The sequence below is a fragment of the Anopheles aquasalis genome, chromosome 3, assembly GCF_943734665.1.
Source record: "Anopheles aquasalis chromosome 3, idAnoAquaMG_Q_19, whole genome shotgun sequence".
Taxonomy (NCBI): Eukaryota; Metazoa; Arthropoda; class Insecta; order Diptera; family Culicidae; genus Anopheles; species Anopheles aquasalis.
This window is the reverse complement of record NC_064878.1, coordinates 56,223,127-56,247,115: the sequence shown is the minus strand read 5'-3', so window position 1 is coordinate 56,247,115 and position 23,989 is coordinate 56,223,127. Positions and strand designations below refer to the sequence as shown.

The window sequence follows — 23,989 nt, the reverse complement described above, 5'->3', positions numbered from 1 at the left end:
AAGCCCAATCGGATCGGTTGCGCTGGCAGCGATTAATTAAATCCCAAAATTCTTGGCTCCACATAGCGGCAGGGCTGGGTCCATAATGGCTTACGGCTGGAGGCCGCGCGTTGGGTGGTACGCAAATGCAATTCCGTTCCCAAAAGCCTCGCGCGGCCTGTCGGCCTTTCATCGACCGATCGCCCGCTGGATCATGGTTGATCGCTATTGTGGTGCGTTGCACGTGCGTGTCAGTGCAACATACACGGACGCAGGTATTGCACCATCAGGGCCACACACCAACCGTAGGCAACCGGGTTCGCCGATTTTCCCATCGACTCAACCTTGCCATTCCGCCATTGGGATTGGGTTTTTGTTGTAAAGCTTTTGGGTTCCAGCTGGCTGCACTTTGGGCTCTCGCGGAGTCTCGCGAGAGCCTCGCAGAGAGTGGAGATAAGCAGAAAAGGTTAAGTGGCGGCTGATGGTTGACTGTACACGCGTGCCGTTACATTTGGCAATTGGACACGCGAGTTCGTCGAAAGGAACACATGGCGTGGGGTGGCACCATAAATCAGAATTATCAACGGAACAGCTCTCCTCATTCGAACGGAGGCCCTTGCGTTGATTGGCATTTTGTGCGATGCGATATGGTGATCGCGATCTTTATTGGGTGCCGTCTGTTGGCATTCATGCCCCTCGATTCCGGCCATATCTTGCGCTTATCGCTACTCCATTCGACGATGATGGGCGCTCATTGGCAGTCCACTCACGGGCCAAGCTTTCGGGGCAAACAGGGCAGCGGATCGCGAGCTATCGAATGTTGACGATCGATTCAATCAGCGAGCGCCGCCTCAGTCGTCGTCGTCGTCGAGCGCAATCTGATTAGCGCGCTGCCGATACATCACGTTGATTACGATGATGATGATGATGGGGCTTGTTTGGTGTTTTTGCCATTCCTCCACCTTCCCTCTTTTATCTTGCCTACTCTATCAGGACTTCCGTCTAGTCGCTCGCTGGTGGCAAAACCATTTGATCCTAATCAACGCCTCTCTCTGTCTCTTGGCTCCCGGATGGTCCGTTTTCAAATGATTCGAGACGACGAACGGACTGCTCTTTCCCTCTTGGGGTAAAAAACGGAACCCAACACGTAATCGCACGAAAAAGAAACGGAAAAAAATTAAACAAAAAACCAAAACAAAAAATCACGCGAACCGAGACGGAAACAACGGAATGTAATGCCAGCATAAACTGGTCCATTACATCGTACCACGCGCCCGCCAACAATGGAGTTTGGCGGCGAGTGTTTATCGTTACCGATGGGTGGGTGGATGGGTGGGTGTGTGCTTCTTGTGCGTGGAGTACTTTACTGTGACCCCCTTTTTGGGCCACGCTACTCCCAGCTTCATAATTCGTTTATGGAAGTCCGTTTTGTGCGCCGGGGCGGATTGCCATCTTCGCTTCGCCTTTTTTTTTCTTCTGTTTCGACCGAAGCTACCACAATTATATAATTTGTTCATCATGATGATCACCATCATCATCATCAGCATGCTCACGGCAAATGATGAAAGCGAAACATTTTTCCGACCGGTTGGGGGCGTTTGTTTCTTGCGCTGCCATTGAAATCGTTTGCAAACCAACCGGCTGCATTAGAACTCCGATTTCGGTGTGTTCCGGCTTGTGCCCGGCCCTCTCGTTGTTTGCCTCCCCTACGCTCTCAAGGAGTACAATGATTAATTAGACTGAGCGCCAAGAAATGTCAGCCGAAAGCAGCCTCCATTGTTTTGCGCTTCGTTAGCAATGGCGCCTGGTTGCCAAAACGTGGCGCCTTTTCTTGTGCGAAACACTGCTTGTGATCGCTACCACCCCCAAAAGGGGGGCCCTATTGTGCTCGCTTCTCCGTTTTCCAGGGGGGGGGGGAGGGGGGGGATGCTGGCTGTGCAAGATCGTCGCGTAATGAGCCCGAGGGGAGGGGGTGGAGTGGTCGCATAAAAATTGGCAAAAAGCGGTAGATAGCAAAGTTCGCGTTCGGAACAACGCTTTCCTAATTTTCCTCTCACACTACCCTTCCCGGGATCGATTCTTCTCGCTTGCCAGCTGGTTGAGATTGAGCCGAAGGTCGACGGACCGATTGGCACCTTTCGGGGGTTCGTCTTAATTCGCCGGAGCGCAGGGGTGGGGTGGAGTTTTCGCCTTTTTTTTTGTTTCGCAAAACGGCTACGAGGAGCTGCTAATGAGCATCTCATTTAAAAAGGAGGAGCGATGGGTGGGTGGGTGTGAGGTGCCGTTTGCTAAAGATAAGATTATCCAATTGGTTTTTGGGAAGAAAAAGGGAAAGTTGTGCGAGGATGCCTCTGTTTTTTTTCTTCTGCTGTTGTTTTCCCGCTTGTTTGTTCGATTGCGCGCTCTCTACGCTCTCTGTTGCTGCTGCTGCCGGTGCTGCTTCGGTGAGCCAATCTGGTGCCTATTGGCTTTCTTATCGAGGGAACCGTTTTGTGTTTTTTGTTGTTTGTCTGTGAGGCCCAAACCCATGCAATGAGACTTAATTTGAAAACGTTTAAACCATCATTACCTGAACGCTTGCTGATTGTTTGGCGAGCTAATTCAATTCATTTTCACCTTTCAAAGGTTGCCCCCAAAATGGGCCTTTTCTGCGTTGATGCTACTACAGAAAAGAGGATGTTTTGAAAGGTGGGGAGGAGCCACAATGGTAAACAGGGTGTAGAGCCCTCAGACTATTTCTTAGATCCGATAATCGACCAAAAATTGACCAAAGAAGGACCGCGCGTACTCGTCGTTTGTCATTGTGTAACATGATCAGATAAGTTACCACCGCGGCGAGCTCCTTTCAACGCAATGTTCTGCTCCGCACAATCCGTTGCTGTGCGTGTTTGTGTGCTTGCGAACATACAAAAAGTGAAATGCGGCTCTACGCGGCTCCGCTGTCAAAGGGTGAAGCAGCATAACTCATCGAAAAGCGACCGTCCGCCGTGGACTGGCGAAAGCTGCCCACAAGAGAGGGGTGCCAGTGGTGCACTCGAACAGGCGCCACTACCGCCATCATCACCACCATCACCACAACCGCCACCAGCACATAATTCGTTTATAATTTGTTTTGTATTCAAATCTAAACGCGATCACTCGCGGTCCAGAGCGACGATCGTTGATTCGTCTTTTCCATCCCCTCGGTTTTTCGGGGTGTTGTTGGCGGATGTTGGACAGCTCACTTCCGCCCCGCATGCCCAGGGCACGGTTCAAGTGAACCACCGTCGTTGTCTTGCTTGCTTGCTGTGACGCGTGACTCTGGCGGAGGACCCGAAGAAAGGGGCTCGAAGGAGCGAGAGATTAATGTGGCCCTTTCTTGGAGTCCAGTTCGATTCGATTGTTGATTTACTACCCTTCTCTGAAAGGGGTGGGGGGCGCACGTTGTGACAAATGTTTTCGGGGAACTTTCTTCTCGCATCGTCCGTCCGCCCGGCCGTTCGTTGTCCTTCTCGTTCGCGGTGATAGCAAAAGCACTCAGCGCACAAGCATCAACGTTGCACAATCTCCCCTCCCCTCCCCATCACACTGGTCGGGGTTTTTAGGGGGTGTTTTCGATGGGTTCGGCCTCCAAACCGTGTGTTTATTCCGTTGTCCAGCGCGTACTAGAGCGACATCAGCGAAGGGCGTGCTTGCTCGTGCGCGGTTGATGGATTTTTTTTTTACTTTCGGGGAAACAGATAAAATGATTTCGGGGGCGGTTGTTTCCACTCTCCCCATTTTACTAGTTGTTAATACAATTGTCATGTTGGGTGGCCTTGGGCTCACGATAATCGCGCTTGTTGACGACCGGACAATCGAGGGTTTTCCCACCGCAAATCGGATCGGATCGTTTGTTGGAAGCGAAACGATCGCGAGTGCGTTATTGCTATTCGATCATTGTGTGGAAAGCTTAGGGAGATCAGCAAAACCTCTTTGGTAGATGATCGATCACGGGATGAGCAGCAGCTGACATTAGCATACACAACAGCACCACCGCAATGCTTATCGGCTACTAATTACCCGAAGCAAAGACTGACATTCTGTTATTTCCTTTCTCTAAACCCGCTCCTGTTCGCCGGGCCAGGTGACACTTTCCCATGACGACGTTGGGTAATACGATGGAGAAGAAGCCTTTCCTCCATGTCGCCGAACCGCTTTGAAGATCCGCTGCCGGGTGCCGGTAGTTGCCGTTCACAGACTTTCACATCTACTTATATGGATTCCTTCTTTCGCGATGAGCAATTTTATGAGCATGAGTTCGATCCTTGTCCCCGTTGCGAGCGATCACGTATCGCGGTCCGTTTGAAACCCAGATCCCCAGAGCTCCCAGCACACCGGAGAGTTGGTTGCGCCGCCGCACGGTCGTGGTTCTCATAATCAAGGAATGAGTTGGGGGACCTCTTTCTTGTTGGTCCCGCGGGCCAATAGCGGACCATAAGCCACCACCAGGCCACCTCTCTACTCTTTACGCTTTGACGTTTGACGTTGCGTTTGCTCGCTTGTATCGCTGCTGTGCCGGCCGTTTGACGAGCTATCGATTGAGGAGTCATAAATTTACCAATTTATGAACCACCGTGTTGGTGCTGCGGTCGTTGCGGTTAGTGTGCGTGTCTCTGTACTGTTCACCTGCGACCGGTCACAGCAGGAGGAGGTCCTACGGTGTCTGCCCATGTCATGGTTCGGTCGCTTGTCGCAAACGCTGATAGGGAGTTGACCTAGTGCCCTGCGTTAGGTCTCAGTCTCGGCATTGTCACAAGAGCACCCAGGCAGACAACTAACTGTTGCCGTTGCCGTTGCTGCTGCTGCTGGGTAATTTGTGGTTTGCCCTGCTTGCAAACCCGCATCCCGCAGCGCGATGATTGAATGTTTTGCGGCTCGCTAAACAATTACTTGGCCCCGTTTTTTTTTCGCACTCCCCACGTGGATGCTGGTGTTGTGTTTGTGTAAAACAAGAAAGGAATGCCGGGCTTTCTTGGGTGCTTTTTTGTTGGTTTAGTTTTCCGCTCGCAAACAGCATAAGTGCTGCACAAAATTGTAAATTCCATTTTATTTATTCCACTCAACAAAAGTAACAACAAATCAACTCTCTTTCGTGGCGGTGCTGTTGAGTCAAGTTGGTGCACGGTGCACGTTGCATAATGCTAGTCAATGGTGATACCGCCCGCGTGATACTCCGCGTCCCTGGCTGGCCAACGGTTTCTCACCGATCGACCGACATAACCTTGTACCGTTTACGGGCATCGCGGCATTGCACCTTCGCTGAACGGATCTACATCTAAGCGGCCCACCTGTTGGCTTGGCGATGCATCTTCGATGGCGCTCGGCGCATGATCGCATCGTGGCGTGTGTGCGCGCGTGTGTGTTTTGTACGATCACACGCCCATCGTGGCGCTGCTGCCGGACTGTCAATCAACTCGACGGACGAACTCGTCGACGGAGTCGGAAGACACGCTGTGGCTGCGTTGCTCCTCCGAAAGCGGCAGATGCAGCGTAATCTCTCACGTTTCGCGTACACGTTGCTCGTGTGCGCGGTGCATTCCCTTTGAAACGGAACTAACGCTGGGGGCGCTCGCGACATCGCATGCATGACAAATGGATGCGATGCGTGGCAGCAACTTGATCGCCCGCGGCGCGTACCGCGTGAATCCGGAGGAAATCCAATTCTGTTTCGCGATCGTGATCCGTTTGACAGTCCGAGACTACCCTTTAGTGATGTAGTAGTAGCTGCAGCAGCAGCAGCAGCAGCAGCGAATGTGATACTCTTTCCGGAAGAGTGCTGCGGAGGAGCAGATTCCTAGTGCTGCAGTCTCCGGCTCATCATCACCACCTTCGAGTCCGAATCCAAATGTCTGTGACGGATCGGGCGCGTAATTCAATCCACCATCCGGTGCGAACATGTGCCTTCGTAGCGAGCGCTGAGTCAGGCGCGGCTGAGTGAAGAAGCGCTCGGCTACATCTCAATTCGTTCTGCTACATTCATCTCCTATTTGCATTCATCGTTTTCGCATCGCCCCTTTATGCAATGGACATTTACAGTTCCTATAAGCCGTGGCTAAAGCGCAATATTTCGTGAGCTGCGGTTGAGCTTCATATTGATGTGCAGATCGATTTTCATCGCTTCGATCTCAGCTGCGGTGCACGAATTGAATGGAATTGAATTGTGCGAAGCGCTGTATTATTGCGCTGCCTGCCAGCCAGTCCATTTCAATTTAATCCCATTTTCAGGCCAACATTCGCTCTCTTAACTGGCCAGTTGGGTTGGGGCGTTTTGCAATGCACGCGATGGTTTTTAAGAGCGCGTGGGGGCTCGCTAGCGTCCTGTGCGGCTTAGGTGGTCCACTCCAGGAGTCTGCTCCGGTTTTTTTGTGGGCAAAAAATACAATTTTCAACGAGTCTCTGTGTGAGCGTGAGTGGAAGCAGTGTTAACACGTTAGCTGTTTGCGGGCGAATCGCTGGCCGAAGATATTGGATTCGCATTGACCCCCCTGGCGGGGTGGTGTTCCCTTCCCCTGGTTCTGGTTGGTGATCGATCGATTCCCGCTTGGCCACAGGCTCGTTCACGTTTGGTGTGTGGGATGCTTGTCACCCATCTATATGCACGCGCTGGTGGAAGGCCATGCCGATAGGCGACCGCCGCGACCCGAGGAATGCAAAAATGTTCAGCTTGCGCAACATGAACAAATCAATCCGTGGTGTGTGCGCGCGCGTAGCAGGTGTGGGATCACAGGCCCTTCCCTCCCCCCCACCCCATGGGGGTCCACCGGTGGCCCGTTGTAGCGTCAGAACGATCGATCGATCGTGCTTCGAATGTGGTTCACCGGGGCGCGCTCAAACGGGTTTGTCACTTGTCTTGGCGAGCATTGAAGTCTTTTGAACGGATTTTCGGTATGGCTGGTTTGGTTTTTTTTTTTCGGGGGAGGTGTAGCGATGGAGATTTTAGATTTTCCCGACACACGCAAAGCCGGATTGAGCCCAGCGGGTTTTGACAGATTTATGCGCGAGCCGGAATGGCTGTCACGCAGGCATTATGCTGCATGCGAAAAGGGGATGGTGGTCTAGCACTGGTGGTTTCGACATAATAAATTGGTCAACTGTACACCATTAACGGGCATGTAGGTGTAGGTGCATGTTTTATGGCCGGATCTGGGCGGTGATTCGAGTGCGTGTGAGCGCGATCTGGGTGAGATGTTGATTCTTGATTCTCGGTTGGAGCAACTATCGCAAACACTGGGCCGAACCCAGCTAATGGGGCCCAAAGACACCTACGATAGAGAGTGACACCTGAGCTGGTTTTTTTTCCTGGCCGGTTCGGCGCAAAACAAATGGCGTTCGCTTTGCCATTATTTTTCGGTCCATTTTCGGTCCATTTGCTTATTAAAAATGGAATGGCTTCCTAATACGTGGATCTACGCTGTTGTTGGCCACGTTCCATGCTTGAATTACACAAAAAAAAAATGTCAAACAAACGGTGGAGTTATCGCGCCAATCTTGTCCACTTCTTTTTTTGTGGTGCAACTCCCTTCCTCCCTCGCTTCCCCGGGGCAACAATGGAGCAAAAGGCAGCGCACAGGCTCGCTTCTCCGCTGGCGTGTGACCTAGATGAGATGGTGGAGCGATGGAATGATAGGGTCCCCATTAGGAATCCCAGTCGTCATCTCGCTGATGGCTGGTGGACGATTGACCTAGAGAGCCGCATATTTTCCCACCCGGCAGGTGGGGAATGCAACCGAAACCACAACTCAACTGCAACCGAACCGAACCGAACTGATCCATCCATCATCAGGTGCTCCGGTCTGGTCCGGTTGGTTGCCCGGAGTGTTTGTAGTGTGAACGCGGGGCGCAGTTGAAGTGGCGCAACACAGGCCACCCGCTCAGTCACCCGGTCAGCTTGGGGGCCCGAGCGCAATCCAACTGATGACAAGTGAAATGTTTGATATTAATTTGTAATCAACCTGTGTGCGCAAGATGCAAAGCGGCATTTCAGCCACAGAGCACAGAAGGGCTTTGGAATTTGTGCCGCGTGTGTCCGATCGAGCGTGTGCACATCCGACCGAGATGACATTGGTGGTGGTGGTGATGTGGCAGCCGGTGAGCTAATTTTCTTTAATGTCAACCGACTCGGTCCTCGGGTGCAACGAAGCGAATCGACGCGACGGCGACGGCGACAAGTGGTGACAGAGTGTGCGGTGAGAAGACCACAACACCCAGGCCAGCAAAAGACTTCCGAGCGAGCGAATGGGCCTGGTGCTTTATGGGAAATTGAGCATATGATTTATGTGGTCCCTCTCTCTCTGTTTCTTTCTCCTTGCGCGATCACTTCACATAAGCAAGGGGTTATGCAATTACACGGTGCATTAAGTCGAAGGAATCCGCACAAAATTGGGCTCGACAATTGTTGACGGCGCGCTAGGGGTGGAAATGGAAGAAAAGCATATCGCTCACAACTCGCTCACAACGCGAGGATCGTTTTACGGAGAGTACGGATCGGTTTGGATGAAGTTGTACCAAGTGCACTGAGCGCAAAAACCCGTAATTGAGGAGGAAAAGGGATCGTTCTGCTGCATCTAAAGGGTGTGTGAACCCCTATGACGGAAATGGAGTGGAGAGGAATGAGGGTTAATGGTGGTTGATGTATTAATCCACTCAAACGAGCTGTGCGATTTGAATTGAGATCAACTTCACGAACACACGAACGGGGTAATGTGACAGGCGAGAAATGAGGTCGGTCACCCTCACCGAGCACCCTCTTGGAGTCTCCTCTTGGAGCATTGCATTTATCTCTGTAAGCTCACTGATCCACTCCACTCCCCTCAACTGCTTCAATTAATCATCATTAATGCTGAAAGTTCTAAGCGCGTACACACTCGCGTACGCAGTGCCGTTGGCTTGTGTACAAGTGCCGGCAGTGTCCTAATCTCATTAATCCCCGCGGGGCCGGCAGCGATAGCCCCGACACGATCGAGTTGAGCGCGATTTATGATCGTAATGACGCCTCCGTGACAGAATCAATTTATTTCAAAACTTTCTTTCACCCGCTCCCTTGCGCTGCTGCATCGCGCGAAAAGTGTGCCTGTGTGTGTTTTTGGAACCCTTGTTCCCGAGTTCGCCAGCTTTCTCGCCCGGGAATGGCGTTCCGGAAGCACTCGCACTCGCCAGGTGTTGTTGTCAAACAATAAATAATCCTGACCGTCCGGTCGGTCCGTTCGCCGGATCGGTGTTCAAATAAATCATAAAAATAAATCAGCTCAGAGCATACGGTCGCAAGGGGGGGAAGATAGGCGAACTATTGCGGGCTCGGTAGCCGCCGCGGTTGTCGTGAGCTGGGGTTCGCTTGTAAACGCGCACTCGCGCGCTCCTGGAATGTCTGGTGGCCGGTCAACGTTCCTATCGTTGTACAAGATCTCGAAGTGATTTTCTGTGTTTCAAGCAAAGTTCGAGCTACCGCGAGACAACGAGACGGCGATTCGAGGGCGGCTTGCAACACGGGGGTGGATTGAAGGGGATGAAAGTAAAATTTAAGAGCACGAAGCGAGGACGGTGTGGCCGCTGGGATCGGGCTTGGAAGTCAAACGGAAGTCGAACCAGAAGCCTGGTGCCAGGCCATTGGAGTCGATTGCGCGCCTGTTTGCCCACTCTCCTCTTTTCAACACCTGGCATCCATCCCCCTTCCTATCCGTGGGGTTGATCGTGTTTTGATCTTGATGGACAGTGAGCCGGTGGAAAACTCGCCGGGAACCGGGCCTACAGTGACCTGGTTTCGGATGATGGTCGTGTTGGCCTTACGCCCGTTTAGCGGTCGTTCCGTCGACCGCACACACCGAACCTGCCACACCGCGCTCCTGACATAAATTCTAATCAAAAGCGATCGCGCTCATAATTACTGGCGTCGTGCAGCTCGGGCAGCAGAGCAAGTGAAGATCGGATCGCGGACATGCGGACAAATGTGCGAACAATTGGGTGTTAAACGGAAAGGTTAGAGGGGGTTTCACTTTTAATTTATGCTCGCGCAAGCGCAAGATTTATGCTCACTGCGAGATGGAGTTCTAGTGGCGTGGTGGTGGTGGTGCTGATGGAGGTAATTAGAATAATTCTCTTCCCAAGCCACATCGTGACTGCCGTGTGCCGAGATCTCGTGTGCATTTCAGCCACGGGAACTCGTGTGGTCTGTGGCACAATGAACATTGTTTTGGGTTGGGCAATTCGTGGTTTGCTTGATCGATTGGAGTGTGTGAGTTTCCGATCCGTAATCCCGAGATGGACGGATAAGAGGTACCCCTTTTCTCGCTTCATGCTGGTCCAAGGTGCGTCACTTTGGATTGCAGATGGCACTTGGCCGGCATTACCCAAGAGACCCTTTAAAAAGGCCCCCGAAAGGTGAGTGAGCCCTAATTGGTTAATCGTTAATGGAGAAGCATTTTCACGTTTTCTATTTCCTCAGTCTTTGTACCACACGCCGCGAGGTGAGTTTTCCGTTTTTGGGGGGGTTTTTCTCGATCTTCCGCCCCAAACCGACGCCATAAAATGCTCATCAGAAAAGGCCAGAGAGACCGGCAGAGGACCGTCGCGAGAGAGGTGTCGCAATCACACTCGCATCTCAAACGGCGGTCACACGTTCCGCACCTCCATTGGCTAGCATCCGAGCTTTCGAGGAGTGCCTTGTGCCAAAAAGATATCGCCAACACAATTGCCCAGACGGTGGCATTAGCTGTGGGAACTCTTCGGGGTGTGTGGCAGCGAATGGCCAGCGACAAAAGAGCGCGCCGTCCATTCGTGGCATGCTGGTTGGCGGCATGCTGCAGATGATGATCGTGGCGTGGCGATTGCTAATGTTGGTACACGAAATTAGCATCCTCGGTGTCGTTTTAGCTTCACGCGAGCTTGGGTTGGCATTTACCGAGAGCGTTTTTGGACGACGCACCGACCTCCATCGTTCTATCGTTCGTGGCCTTTAACGGTGGGAGAGCGTTTCCTTTGCGTAAGATGCGCGCGGGGGTTTCAATCAACGCGCGAGAGATCTTTGCGTTTGCAATTAACGTACCCTGGTACCAGGAGGTCACGAAGGATCGAAGCCGGCGTGTTGATGACGTTGTTCGATTGGAATCGATTCGCGCGAAAGCTCACGCACTTCTCTCACCTCAGCACGATTCGATGGTAGATGTTATCGCTCATCAACATTAGCAAATCAAGGATCAAGGATTGAAGAAGTTTCCGTATCTTTTTCGGTCAGTCGCAGAGAAGGCCATCATCTAAAGGTTGTCTTGCCAAACGACAACACTCACCAGCTGCGTACTAGGTGGTCGCCATCATGCTTTTGTTTTGACATTCTTTTATGGGAACTATTTTTCGTCTCTGCCATTTATCGGGACTAAATGATGAAAGCTGTCACCACCGCCTATGCAAAGTAACAACAGCAGCGACGCCCACTTCTAGCCGCTAGATATGGCATGTCTCGAGCCCCGGCCACGTAGGAAGCTGGAGACATTCGTTCGTTTGTTCGATTTCCTCGAGAAATGCTAATACGTTATGCTAATGTTTATCTTGTTTTGTCAGGAGTGGAACGAGGGGATCTCCGAATTTACCCCGTTTTATTTCGTTCGCTCATTAGCATAAGTCCCTAATCCAGGCTGGCTAAACACCACGGAATGTTTTCGTGACGTCACACGATTCAGTAAAACGTGCTAGGTGACCAAAGGGCCTCATTTTACTTACCGTTGTTGAAGGTTGTTTCACGCTGCAAATAGAACGAAAGAAAAAGAACCTCAGTTAGTAAAGGGAAAAAGAAGATTTTACCATAAACAAAATGCATTTTATTTAGTTCTCAAATTTCTTGCAACAAGCAAGCAGCCAGACAAGGGACGTTGAATGAATTGTGTTGTTGGACCTTGGCAGTTCGGACGCTGAGAGTGCACCGTGAATGGAATGCACTAGCTGGTGCACTACACTCGGTGTTTCTTGTTCACGTTCGCCACAAAAACAAAAACGCAAACACTGTGCAGTTTGTGTGTTTGGGGCTGGGGCTTCTCATTTGTTTCTTGTTTTCGTCGCTGGAAGCAGCACGGCGGAAACCTTGCAACGCGATATTCGCGATCGCTATTTGTAAAACATCGCGCACTCCGTTCGCGCAGGCGGACAAGCGAAACATGCCGCCGGGGGTTGGGAAAGATGCATGGTGGTGGGCTGCAATTTAGGCAGCTCATCTCGGTTTGAAAATCTCGAAATGCGGCGTGAGTTGTGTTGGCCACAGAACAAACTGATTGAGATATGAGCGACCACCGACGGGCACCCCGGGACACGCCAGGTGCTCTTCCTCAACCACAACCAGCTGTTGCTGTTGCTGCTGTTGCCGTTGGAGCATAATGGTTATGTTGTTCGAGTCGGGGCGTTAGCGGGTGTCACTCCGGCTTGCGGGCCCCGTTATGGAGGAGATGATACGATGAACGATCTCACGAGTCCACCGTCCCTCTCCTTGTGTGTAGCACCATTTGTCTTGGATTTGGTTGCCCGGTTGCAGTGAATGATGCAGTCGACGAACGGAGGGTGGCATCCCCGGAGGGTTTTTGCATTTTCGCCGGCACACGTGCTGCTGCTGCTGGTGTGGTACTCATCTGATCGCAACCGCGCGAGGCAATGAATGATGCAACATTCCATGGTGGCTTCCCGTGGGGTTTTCGCTCGTGCACTACTCGTGTCGGTCGCCAGGTCGATGCCAGGTTTTTTTTATGCTAAAACGTTAGCTAATAAAATAATGATCCTATTAAGATCGCGTCCAGCCGATAGCGGGCACCAGCACCAGGGCAATCATTCACGAGAATTATTGGTTTGCGAAGCGGAAGCAACAGCAGCAGCAGCAGCAGCACAACGGTTGCCAAATCACGCTTTGCGGCAGAACGCGAGAGCTCAAACACGTCACGATCACTGCTTCGCCAGCTCGTTATCGTTCGCCCGGATGCTTGTCATGCATTTGTCGTCGGATGATTTGTTTGGTTTGCCATGTGCACTGCGCATTTGAAGGGGATTTGTGTATATTTACATTGCGAGCGAATTGTAATGGCACCCCAGTGTCTCTCTCGTGTAGACAGAGGATTGAGCTGCACAAAAGGAAGTAGCTGGGGAGATGGAATACTGTATACTATGTGTATTGTGGTAAACATCTCTTATTTGGTTCGTTTACATAATCACTTTATTGCTTCCAGTCCGGAACACAGACACATTCAGGTGACATAAGATAACGGCCTTCATCACAACCGAAAATCATCTATTATCATGTCCATTCCGCCAACACCTTCAAGCTTGATGGCTTGATGGCTGAAGGGGACCAAATACAGAAACATTCGCAGCAAAAAACTGTTTGTCACACTCAACAGCGCCAGTGCGATGCTCACCAACCCATCAATTTCCAGTGACATAATGGAGCGTCTCAGCGCCGACGACGTACCTTCCAACAGAGTATCATTTCGAGCGCACGCCTAATCGCATCCTGCGAGCGAGCGCGCGCGAAAAACGACCAACAAACCAATTGACAAGACACCACGTCTTGTGCGCATCGAACGCCACCACTCACCACATGCTTTTCTCGGAGTTTCCCGGACGAAACGAAAGAAAAAGACACGGGTCCCCAGGTCGGTCGCTTCCGGTTTCATTGGATCTCGCGACCAAACCTGTGGTTTTTCAACTGCGGAGACTGCGCCACGATGGTGGTCTCTTTCCGCATCACGCGCGATGACACGCGCGTTGACGGACGCGCCACTCCTCCTTCCGCGGTTCGCGGTTTGGAGTTTCGTTCCGAACAAACCTCCTCTTCCTGGAGCAAAAGAGAGGTCTCTTCGGTAGGTTGGGAGGAGGGACTCGATTAAATGCTTTTGTTTTGATTAAAAGTTCTCATTCCCACGTGGCGGTGCGGTTGCGTCTAGCGTTCCATGGAGAAGGAAGAAACCATATGCAACGCCACCGCCCGCCCGCCCGTCCGCCATGGTTGATGCATTCCGTGAGAGGGGGATTTGATGGAAATTTGTTAATTGGAAAGTCGTGGGGATGGAGTGGAGCGCAGACTGAGAATGGCAGCCGGCAGTTTTCATCATCATTTTCCTTCTCCGTTTCTCCGATCGTCGTCGGTGAACGATGACACACTTCGGCTCTTGCGCTTGTGTGGGTAAGTTGTGGCGTAAGTGCGTGCCCCTTGATGCGTGAAAACATTGAAACTATTCTGATTAAAAATTCTCCACGCCTTCTCTCTCTGTATCTCCCTTTTTGTTCGTCCATTTCCAGCATTTTCCGGCGTTGTGCGGGTTCGATAAGTCGGGAAAGGGGTTTGACATGGCACAAGGGCCATGGTTCGCAGCGGTACTATCGTGTTGCGCAGGTGAATTTGTCCAACTGTTTAATCCAATTAAGGCGGCTTTAGACGCCGCCGCCGGATGAGCGCATCATGTTCATGTGGCCCCCTTTTTGGTCTCCGGTGGGCACTCCGGGAATTATGGTTTCCTCCCTTTTCCCCCTAGCCAGAAACAATGGCCACGGAAATGAAACAACAGTTAGACCTTGGCTCTGGCTGGCTGGCTGGCTGGCATCACCGGGAGACCACCGGGGCCACCGGGATAGGCGGGCACCATCATCTTCTCGCGTCCCATTTTTACTGTTCCCGAAGTGAGGGTTCACGTCGCTCTCATTAGGTCACCGCCGGTGAGGAAGATGCGTCGAAGCGTTTATAATGGGAATGGTCACTCCCGGGAGTCAGACCAATAAAACTCCACGAAAACGGTTTTGTTGCTGTCCAAGGAGACCGATCGGTGGTGGTCTGTGTGTTGATGACCGTGGCCAATGACCCTCTCTTCCGTTCTGGTAACGCCGTCGATACACGCGGTTGTGTCACTCGGCAAGGTGTTCCTCCTTCTCCTCCAAGGTGATCGATCGAATGGTGTTATGGTGTCTGAATGACGTGCAGAACACTAGCTCTTGTTATTCCATAAACGAGGAACCACAGATAATCGTTTTCGTGGCACAGTAACCGGCGTGCGTTATCACGCTTGTTCCCAAAATGGATTCCAAATTTATGAGCGGAACGAATCGTCATGGATTTTACACCTTCAACTCTTTTTTGGCTGATTTAGGGGACATCAACTTTATGTTATGTGTACGATCACACTTAAACTCATGCTAAACATGTTTGCTGTTCACAGATAAGCATTTCACGGCGGTTGGCATCTAATTATCAAGTGATTTACTTGACGCTGCCACGTTGTAAATGGTCGTAAAGGGACAGAGCATAGCTTTTGATGTTGAGATAGCGACGCATAACACATATCGCTCGATCTTTATGTTTAGTAGACCCACCACGGGTGGCCACATTGCTCAATCCTCGCTGTCAGTGGATTTTCAAATGGATCAGATCCCTTCAAATAAATATACGATCACGGATCCTCCTTCGTGCTGTTTACATTTCATTGAACGACTTCGATCAATTTGCATAATCAAATGAAACGGATATTTGTTGCAATTCGCCACCGACAGCAGCACGAACAGTTGATTATGAATTATGAACCACGAAATGCTCGTTTGCCTCGTTTGCTCTTCAATCAAAACAGGGGTTGCACTCGTAAAACAGCGAACGCGAGATACATCGTCGTTGCAGTCGGTGGTGGTCGATTACATGCCATTCACACGCTTCATTCGTGCGACAGAGCACAGCGCCGGATCATCCAACTGTTCGGTCGGTCTTTGTATGATTGGGAATCGCGCGCGCGCTCGCGCTCGCGCTCCTCTTAAGACCACGAGATCGCGCAAACATACATCACGCTCGAGTGCGACAGCGCGAGGTCAAACGTACCATGATCGTGAGCATATGATCGCTCGCTCCGCCTCCCCCTCAGTCCTTTCCTTGTGCCAGAGTATCCCATATTGGTACGTGTTTGGTTGGTCGCAATGGTTGTTGTTGTGTGCTCGAGAGTGCTCATTAGCATGGCTTTCAGCATAGGCACTGGACGAGGACTTCAAACGGAACGACGACGACGACGACGACGACGGAACGATCTTGAGGGAGAAATTTTCGGTCAAGTCGCGCGCGGTGATCGCAGCGACAGGCGAGAGCACTCGGCGACTTCCGCTGAAACTCTCTGCGGGTCACAGACTGGGTCAAGCGTCCCAGCCCTAGCCCTTGGGGAGCAGATGGTGGCGAGTCACCCAGTCCGCGAGCCCACTACCAATCCCGGTAATGCTATGTTTACCCACCCGGTGTCCTACGGTCTTCCTATGGTTTCGATTTCATCAAACAGTCACCGAGTCACCGGCAGCAGCACGCTCACTTTCGAAACGAAGTCGCGCTTTGTGGGCAGATGCACCGAGGGTACTCGACGTAACACGACCAAGTACACGACCGTCGGAATCCATCCCGATAGAGGAGATGAATGGAACGTGAACGATCCGTAGATTGCAGCCACGGCAGCAACCGAGACCGTTTGCCAAGTGAAAGGGGCCACGACATATCTCTCAGCGAGGGCGCGCTGCAGCTGTGTGTTTGTGGGCTCTGACGGAGAGGTCAATGGGAATTAACACCGGAGGTCAGCGTAATGAGATGGAGCCGACCGGGATGATGATGATCGGGTGTTGATCTGGCACGTTTCCGAAGAAGTTAATTTACGCCAAAAACAGAGGCGGCATGCTTCGTGCCGCATGATCGTATGATTTATGGGTCCGAGAGAGACGGTGCCCGGAAATGGCTCGATGGCGCGGGATGCTGAACCGTTCTTGGGAATGTTTAATTACGTCGTTTAAGGATTGCGCTGCAGAGGATACCTCGATGTCTGGGCTCATCTTCGGAGGGGAGGTGGTGGACGCCAGAACTCCGTCGGATTCAATTTCAGATAACGACCGTTTAGGAACCATCACGCGGATCACGCCAGGCCATCCGATTGAAACGGTGACTTGATTTACGACGCGAAACAATCCTCGCGCGCGGAGGAACCGTTATTTGTCTTCATTAGTCAGTGGCAAAGGTGAGGTGACCTGGCGGTGGCCATCTTCCCGGATGGCCAAAGCTGATCGCTTGCCCTTCCAGAAGGGCCCTGTGATTGGTGTTGTTTGGAGGGAACCATAACATCACAAAACAACTCACGAAACTCGTGTTATCAGCCTCAAATTGTGTTGCAGGTGTGTTGGAGTTTCCTCCAAGTCATTTGCTTCAATTCCCTCCTTCGAAAAGGGCATCGGGACCAAGGTTAAACAACGGTACTGCGGCTCTCACGCGAAACAAGAACCAAAAGATTAATTGTTCTGCATTAGTGCGCGCGTCGCTTGCTCGCTCGCGTTCGATCGGCAATAAATCAGTTCGCTCCAGCACGGCTTGACAGACCGTCGGGAAGTCTCGGGAACACGGGGACTGGGGTGCCACTTCCACCACCACGTGATCTGTCATCTGGTCGTGGCGATCGTGGTGTGTGATTAACGTCGTGTGCGTGCGTGCTTACACGCTGCGGCTGCGGCTGCAGCTGCTGCCCCGCGACAGTTTTACGGCTTCAGGTACTTCGCTGTGGCGCAGGGTTTTATGTAATGGATCGTGCACCACCAGCCAGATCGATGCCAGAAGCCAGATCTCGTGACCGGGCCGACACCACTCCTGGGCTCCTATTAGTACACTGGTCAGTCAGCTCTGTGTGGTATCTTGGGGGTCCCTGATCGAATCAAAGCCGTATGAAGGTGTTGTATGTGACAACGTAAAACGTAATGTCGGTTGTCGGTCAACGTTCTGACTTCTCCGCCTCCGCGAGGTGGCGGAATACAATGTAACGATCGGTGTGATCCGTGAGGTATGATCTCGAATCGAAACTGGGCCATCGGACTGGACCGCACACTGTGTAGCAACTTGCCTTGTTTTTGGCGATAAAGCTGGTGACCAAAAATTGTATCAAGATCGCTTCTGAGCCGTTTTGGAAAGTTTTTTGTCACCCAAACCCCGGCTCGGATTAAGCGACGTCTGCGTGGCCATCGTTAATCCCCGTTAAACTGACCGACCGGACGTGGTCGTTGTAGTTCTTCTTCTTACTTTTGGACCACCAGTTGGACAGAAAATGCAAATCTTGTTCGCTGGCAACGACAACGATCCACTGACACTGTAACCTAATTTCTTGATCAGCTCAGTTCCTTCATCTCGAGGCACCCTCCTTTGGGCGGGCGGGCGGGGTCCGGCACCGCGGTTATTCCGCACGGTCCGTGTTCCGGTGCATCCGGAGGCGCTCGCGGTTAGCGACAAACGGGCGAACGAGCGAGCGAGCGAGCGGAAGCAGTTAGAGTCGATAAAGCAAGCCGGCGGCCACGTCGAATCATAATTCTTGTTGGACGCGTAAGGGGACTCCCGGTTGCGAATGGTTGCAGACTTGGAGATCGCATCGCAGGCACTTCCTGTGGTGTCGTGGTGTGACTCGGTGATGCTGGGGCAGACATGTGACTAAAGTGCAAAATGCAAATACTGGGTTCGTTCGCTCGGTCCGCACATTCGATGGTTTTGTCCAGCCAGTGCTCAACTACTTGGTGCTTTGTTCCAATGTGACGTGTGTCTGGGTGTGTGTGCTTGTTTGTCATTTGTCTTTACAAGCCCCGGGACTCATCTATATGGTAATGAGGAGATGGCCGAGTGTTTACGCCAGCGCCACCGATGCTACGGCGCATAAGCGCGAGCTATTTGCGTTTGTGAATGAGGATGACGCTCGCTGTACTGCCTGTATTGCTCATTCACTCCCTTGCCGGGGGTACTTCTGGCCGCCTAGTTACGGAGTAGCTAGCCTAGTAACTTTCTGAAAGTAAGCTTGTTGACTTGGTCGGTTCTCACGGAACTGCGAGACAAAGCGATGGCGGTGCATCGCAGAGGTTGGCAGGATTGCGAAAATTGGGCTCCAGTCGGTCGAAGTTCTTGCTGATTGATTGGCTCGCTCGAAAGGTTAAATGTTGATGGTATCGGGAGTAGAACAGTTCGAGTACCATTCGCGAAAACATTTCTTAAAGGGATTAGTGGAATAGAAATGAACAAATGGAGTGGAAATTGTGTTTCTCGGTCTCCAAATGGCAAGTAACAGTTGCATAAAGCACTTTCCGGCTCAAGGCACCTTCTACAGCTTCGAAAAATCATTTCGAAAGACGTCAGAACGCACCGACAGTACAACTGGTTCTCGCCACAGCAACGATGACGTGGTTTGGGAATCCCGGGCCATTGCAAATCAAACGCATCATCGCCCCAGGACGGACAGAACGGCGGGCGACCATGCAAGATTTGCTGACGCACACAGCCCAGCAGCAGCAGCAAATGGTTCGTGTCGTTGGCGGAGTTGTTCCCGATTGCTAAAGAGCAGTCGATAGAGGCCACCAGACTGGCGCATCCGCGGGATGATGATGCCACCGCATAGTTGCTTCCTCCAACGCAACGGAACCCTGCGGCAGCAGCTTGCTCTTCTTGTGCTGCTAGTCTGAGATTGATTTATGATTCATCGTCATCGTCATGTTGCATGTGCATTGCCCTCTGCTCGCCTGGGCACGGATTGCAACGGAAGTGCATCTGTTTCGGAATCAAAAAGGGAGGTACCGCAGAGGGGGAGGGAAGGCGGCTTTGTTTGGGTGTCGTTGGAGCGTGTTTCTCGATTCGTTTTAGGAGTGTAATTATAGAATTGGAATGCCGCATTCTTGTTGTCACGATCAAAACACAGACCTTTTCCTTCCTCGCTCTTGAAGCTGCCTCGAGCTAGAAGATAATTGTTTGTCGGGGGGAGAGCGGGGGATTGCTTCCGTTCGATCGTGGTAGGAGGGTTCTCGCCGGTTCTGAAACCGTGCAGCCACATCTGTTGCCAGCACGAAAGCGAGAGTGATGAGATGTTTTGGTTCCGTCCCCTTTGGTTGCAAGTAGGTTGGTGATCCATTACGAAAACGGGAATATTTAACATCCGCATCCGCCATTCCTGTGCATAAATGGTAGTCCAGGCGTGCTGCATTAAGTTAGGAAAATCTCTCCCGAATGTTTATGTAATCTTGGTCTTTGTCACTAGATAGTAAGTTCAGATTGATCACCGGGATCAATCTGATCAGATGTCAGCGATTAATAATACTCTAATATCAAACAGCGAAACTTGAGCCGGCGTAGCTATGAATTTTGATAATCGCCCAGCAAAAAAGGTTCGAACGTTCGTTGGTTAATACCAGGGACAAGTTTGTGGCTCGGTGGCTGGTGGTGCGCTAGCCAACTGTCATTTGTGGCTGTGTTGATCAGTGATTTTTGGATTAGGTTATGGGATTGCTTTTTTTCTTACTTCATTTTTTTTGGGACCGTATTGGCCACTCCTAAGCACCCGATATTCCCGAGATGCTTCCCTGTGAGCCGATCATAAATTATACGATTTGTGTTTGGCACCGAAACGGCACCACGAACGACGACAACTGTCATGCGGCCACCATCAACAGCTGCTAGCAACCAATCTCGGGTTCGGGCCGGAGCTGGAGCGGTAATCCCCCGGGGGCGATCGAAAGCAACCACACGGCGCTGAGCACACGCACCGTCGGTATCGTGGCTTCGGTTGGTGCGCGGTTTGGCCATTTTTAGACAGTTTTTTTCCTTCCTTCTTCGCTAGCCAGCCAGCCAGCCAGCCCGGGAGATGCAACTCCCTTCTGGGCGCCGTGAAAGTGAGAGTTTGACGCGCAGTCAGTGCGCACGCGTCCGCACGCTCGTGTGTGCGTTTATTTTGAGAAGAAGGAACGTGCAGTAGGGGGGGAGTTAGAGCATAATTAGGCGTAGGACCCCCGTACCACCACCACGAATGGGGATCCAATCGACGTTCGATGGTCGGATGGGCTTGAATGAAACAAAATCGAAAGTTATGGTTCATCGGAAGATGCAATCGTCGTCGTCCGTCTCGGTCTCGGTCTCGATCTTTCGCCGGGGCCGTGGCTTGATTGGAAGCCGTTCAGCAACAAGCCAAGGGCCTTTACACTCTGGCCCTCGCACGCCACCACCAGCACCAGCAACACCATTTCCTAATGAAAGATATTGATTACCGGTGGCGTGCGGTTTTTTTGGGGTGCCTGCCGTGAAGCGTCACAACAGCCTCACCGGATGCCGCCGATACGTGGTTAGCGATCGTTTGCGACGCAAAAGGTTACCGACGGCAACGGCAACAGAGATGGCGGCACTGTATGATCGATATGATCGATATTTCATCAATCGAATGGTGAGCAAAGGTGGAACGGGACGAGTGGAGGAAACGAAACGAAGACAAACTCCTGGAGGGAAATGGTTTGGCCCATCAATCAAACCGTTAGCTCATCCGTGGTGTGCCGGCAGTGCGTCGTAAAAAGGCGCCAAAGTGAGGCGCGATCGAGCGAAATCATCGGTAACAGGAACTCCCCGGAGTGCCACGGAGCGTACTCCGAAACGCACTTCCCATCATCACCACCGGCAATCCCAATCATCGGGCAGAGGGATGCTCTATTGTGTAATGGCCACACGGGATGAAATGATCTCGATCGCGTCAGCGTCAGCGTGTCAGCTCGGTCTCTAACGCGATTCTCATCAAACCAACCATGATTCTGATTAATGTTTTTGGTGGTGTTTGTGTGCCGTGTGAGTGTTTGATGAACGCACGGATCGATCGATCGATCGGTTGCATAAGCCAAACATCAAACCGCAACAACAACAACAACAGGAAAAAAGAGCAAACGATCTCGAGCGATCGCAATCGCGTCGGTTTTTGATGCGTGATGCGAACCGGTCGATGCCGATTGCTCTGCCGATCACGATACCATCCTTTGGTGTGATCCGGGGTGCTGTCCGGTGGCAACGATCCGCCTCTTCATCCATGCCCTGGTATCCATGGCAATCGCCAGAATCTTGCTTCTCACATCTTGCATTGACCCGATGAACCGGTTGGTTCCGAAGAGCCCCCCCCCCCTCCTGGGGGGTCGGAACCGTTTGGCTAACGATCGCACTTCCGCCTTCCAGATCGAAAAAAGGGGGGCCTGCTTTGTATGGCATGTTGATGAGAGGGTTTAGATACCTTACCCGTCCCCTCCCCACGGCTCAACGATCGGAACGGACGACGGATCACTCAATCTTTCCACCTCTTTTTCCGTCAATTAGGCTAAATTTGTGTTATTTGTGTTTGTGGTGAGCGATGTGCGTGTGTTTGGTGGGTTTCCAGTGCAACTCGGTCCGCTACGGATCGACCCGGCCCGTGTACCGAGACCCTCGGGGACGATTAATTGATTGCATGACAAATTGCTTCCCGAGGAAAAACTCGAAAAGAAGTCGAAGCTGCTCGACTGAGGGCCCACGGATTGCCTCTAGCGTTTCGCGCCGTCTCGAGATTAGCTAAGAGATTGAGATATTGTTACATCCGCTTGACCGACGGTTCGGTTTGGTTTGATGTTTGCGGTTTTCGGGGTTGGACCCTCGTGTGCCATTTGTGTCCGATCGGCATCGGAGCTCGGTTGGCGTAAGGCACTGAGGGGCTGAAGTGTAGAATTACAACCTCACGACTCACCGGCGACCGGCAAACTGTCTCTGTGTCTCCGTGTCCATCTGTGGACCACATTTGCAATCCGATATCGGTGCCGTAACTAGGAACAGGCAGCTCTCTGGCTGACTGACTGACTGGCTGGCTGGCTGGCTGTGTGCCATTCGATGGTACGATCGCGATAACGATCTTCTCGATCACCGGGAAGCTCCGGTTGGCGAGTTTTGGTGCCATAAATTTTAATTTACTTTTATAGCAAAATGTGCCAACCAGAGTTGGAGGCCATCGCCGTGGGCTTACCTGTAGCGTTTCGTTGCAAACTGTGTGCTGGTCGAGTGTCGAGGGGTTGTCTCAGGTTTGCCGCCCTCTCAGATGGCTGCTGGTACCATTTGCCAATAGTTTTCCTCCTGTGAAAGGGAAGAGAAAATGGGATGCGAAAAGATTTAGGTGAGAACTGTCACAGTAACAGCAAACGAACTGTTCGCCTTCCTCCGGGCCCCTGATGCTACTCCTCACCCGCGCAACGCTAATTAAAGATCCAACGCGATCTGTGCGATCTGCACGTGGCGCCAGAATTGGGGATCGTAACGGCACGAAACGAAACGGGGCCTGCGGTCACAGTAGTGTACTCCGGCAACAAAGCAGAGTGCACAAACAGCAAGAGGGTGAGAAAAGCTCATTGTGACATGAGGGAAAAGAAGAGGCTTAGCGACCTGAGCGAACGATCGAGCGAAGAATCCGGTAAATCTCCAAACTCTCCTCCATTCAGCGCTGGGGGAAAGAGTGGTGGCGGTGAGATGAAAAAAGGCCGAGAAGAAAGGAGGGAGGGAAGAAAAACAATAGGAAACAATTGCCGTTTTTCCGACCGCCACACACAAAAGGCACCAAAAGGGGATGACCGCCGAACGAATGAATGAAAGAAGCAAAGAAGGAAGCAACAAACTGGGGGCTTGAGGCGCACGCGGAGGGAGGTGATGTAAACAGGCCCAAAATCACATTTTCTGATTACTTCATTTACTCCATTGCATCCCATCCCCCGGGGGGGGGGGGGGGGGGGGGGTTGCTGGTCGTGAGATGGTAGTGATGGTGGTGGTTTACGGTCAGTAAATTACCGGAGGCTGCGGACAGCGGCGGCAATCTGGTCGAGGCGTAAAGGTGGCAGCGAACGAATGCAGCGAAAGGGTTCGGACCAGCAGACGGTCTCTTGGGTTTGGTCCAAGCATCGCTTCACTCCCCCAAAATCCTTCACTTTCCTCCATTTCTTCGCACCAATTTGATCGAGCTTGTGTGTTCACACGGTGGGCCCGTGCGATTGAGAGGAAGAGGGAGAGAGATGATCCCATTGAGCAATGAAACAGAGCGAGCGAACGAGAGATCTTGGGTTTTGGTTGTGGAGGGTAAATTATAGTGATAAACATGAACTCAGGAGGGCTACGGCGCCACGACAGGCCTGGGTTTGGTTAGATTCAAGATCTACACCGTGCGATGTTGGTAGATCGAGATCGAGG

The 23,989-nt window shown here is 51.9% G+C and overlaps 1 protein-coding gene across 4 annotated transcripts in view; it reads right to left on the bottom strand.

Annotated features, from left to right (window-relative positions):
- Positions 1–23,989, bottom strand: part of LOC126574644 (uncharacterized) — a 67,638-nt gene that overhangs the window by 22,743 nt on the left and 20,906 nt on the right. For all 4 annotated transcript variants that reach the window (XM_050234965.1, XM_050234966.1, XM_050234964.1 and 1 more), the window contains 2 exons: positions 22,782–22,888; positions 11,710–11,731 (listed from right to left, as the gene is read on the bottom strand). The gene's annotated coding sequence lies outside the window, so the exon portion shown is untranslated. The remainder of the gene's footprint in view (positions 1–11,709; positions 11,732–22,781; positions 22,889–23,989) is intronic.